Source organism: Octodon degus, unplaced genomic scaffold, assembly GCF_000260255.1.
Source record: "Octodon degus isolate 3935 unplaced genomic scaffold, OctDeg1.0 scaffold00036, whole genome shotgun sequence".
Lineage (NCBI taxonomy): Eukaryota > Metazoa > Chordata > Mammalia > Rodentia > Octodontidae > Octodon > Octodon degus.
The window spans coordinates 4207672-4210541 of NW_004524612.1; positions in this window are offsets into that span (position 1 = coordinate 4207672).

A 2870-nucleotide genomic window follows, 5' to 3' on the forward strand; every position below is an offset into this window, starting at 1 on the left:
CAAGGTGGAGTAGGGGGGAGAAGCAACTCTCCCACACACTCACTGGGCCTGGGCTAGGAGTGGATCTGGGGATTCTGGCATAGGGTAGCCTTAAGCTCTCCCACAAACTCACAGAGCCTGGGCTAGGAGTGTATCTGGGGGTTCCCAGACCACGGCAGAAATTCCTACTCGGTGGGCGGGATGGGGGAGGTGCTGAGGAGTGTTGGGGGGCATCCCAAGGGGGTGGAAGAGGGTCTCATCCATGTTGCGCCTGGGCTGGGATTGGTAGGTCACACCAGCACAGGGTAGCTGAATGCTCTCACACACACTCACTGGGCCTGGGCTATGACTAAGAAGTGGCATTTTTCATAGATGTACTTTTATTGTGCCACTCTCTCTCTCCTAAAATGAACAGTTTTGGAAAAATGGATTTTCCTCTGGTGCTATGTCGGGATTCTTTCAGGTCATGTCTTAATGCTTGTAGAAGTAAAACAGGAGACAAATGCCCAAGGCACTTTTATTTACTTATGTATTTATTTATTTATTTATTTATTCTGGAGCTATCCTAACCATCTTCCAGCCAGCCTGGGTATATCAGGCACCTGGATTCAAAGCCCAGGGCTGTTAAATTTCAACGGCTGTGCCTTGCTGCTTTGTGATTTTTATGTGAGTTGAGCATGGACGCTCCACCAATTGGTAACAGCCTGGAAGCATTTAGATGACCCTAACTTTAAGAGGGCCCACATAAGGAAGGTTCACAATGGTGACAGTCATTATTAGGCCCCAGTGTCAGGAAACAACTGACTGCTTCTTTCTCGTGACATAAGATCCATGCTAGTTAGTGACAAGAGGAGGACATTTATGCTCCGTACCTTTCCTACCTCTCTTAGCACCTATCTAAGGAAAGGCGTTGCTACTTTGGTGATACCAGACTCCAAGGTACTGATTTCACCTGAAGCCTTAAGGTAAGAATACATGCTAGTCTAGAAATTGTCTTTTCTTTTTCTATATTTTACATAGCTAGGATTTTCTGCCAAGCTCAGCCAGCTTGCCCTCTCCCCAGTTCTTTCATCTAACAGCTCCATGTGGGGTTCAGATCTTCCCTAGATATGTGGGTAGGACCCAGTTCATGTGAGAAAAGGGCTCCTGAGATTCTTTATATTTACCCAACACATTCAGTAAATTACCTGCACCTCTTAATTACCTTAAATCATTCTATAATCTTCAACTTCTCCTTTCCTTTACTCTCACCACAAACATCTCTCCTTCTCCAGCTAATGTTAAAATTCTACCTGATCTTGGTGCTCGACTGCTCTCCTTTCTCACTGATGTTGATTCCTCAAGATCACGTCATTTCCTTATCTTATTAGTTTTAAATAGACCTTGGAAAACTTGGTGACAAACATATCACTTGAGAATCTTTTAAAAATTCTGGCAGGGCTCTCTTTCTTTTCTGAAAGGCAAAAAAAATACCCAGAGTTCGTATATGCTCCCTCTACCCAAAAAAACTCTCCCACCACCCACATCTCTCCCCAGAGTGGTACGATTTCTACAATGGTGAAAATACAGTATTCCTCATGGTTACCCAAAGTAGACCATTGATATTAACACTCACTCTGGGAGTTGGACATTAAGTGGATGCTATGGACTGCACACTTGAGTTTTCCCAAATTCACATGTTGAAACACAATCTCCAGCATAGTGGTGTTTAAGAAATGTGTTTGGGAGGTAATTAGGTTGTTAGTAGTTGGGAGGTTTTTAGGTAGTTAGATTACAAGAACACAGCTTTCCTAAATTAGGTCACTGCCCTTATAAAAGAGTCACAAGTGAGATTGTGTTTTCCTCCATAGGAGGATGCAACAAAAAGCCCTGCTCCTTGGAAGCAGACAGGGCCAGCCCACACAGGGACTCTATGGCTGACACCATGAACATGGATTTTTCCAGATTTTAAAATGGAGAACAATAAGTTTCTTTTATTTATGAATTACCCAGCTTAATGTGAGGATGATTTGCTATTGAATTGTTTCATTTATTCATGTAATCTAGATGTTATCACCTTGGCACATGAACAGTTTGAAAATATTTTCTCTCATTCTGTTCATTGTATTGTCATTATTTGCTTCCTTTATTATACAGAAGGTTCTTGATTAATATAGTTCTGTTTCATTATTTGTGCATTTGGCATCTTACAAAAGTATTCTTTGCCAACACTAACTCTTTCAAGGGTTTCTATTATGTTTTCTTGGAGTGCTTTAATATTTTCAAGTCTTACATTTGGATTTTTGATGTATTTTGACTTGAATTTGGTATATGAGGAGAGGTACAAATCTAATTTTATTATATATATATATATATATATATATATTCCCCAATATCATGTTTTGAAGATCATGTTCTTTCTTTAATGCATGTTCTTCATATCTTTTTCAAAAATTAGTTGGCTGCATGAATATGGATTTATTTTAGTGTTCTCTATTATGTTCCAGTGGCCTGTCACCTTTAGGCCACTCGCATGCTGTTTATTTAATATACCTTTGTATGTTTTGAAGTAAAGTGTTGTGAAAACCCTGGGTTTTGCGAGATTTTCTACCCCTCCTACCTGGGTTGCTTTGGCTATTCTGGATCTTTTGTGGTTCTATATGAAAGAGGATTGCTTTTAACATAAATAATATAGTGAGTATTTTGATGGAGATTGATTGAATTAACTTGGATTATTTTAGGACACATGAACATTTTATCAATACTCATTTTTCAATTTGAAAACATGGATATCTTCCTAATTTTGTGTATGCTTAACTTTTTATCAGTATTTCATATATATATGTATATGCATATATATGAACACTAACATATATAAAGTATTAGATTTAAAGAGAGAGATAGATAAAATC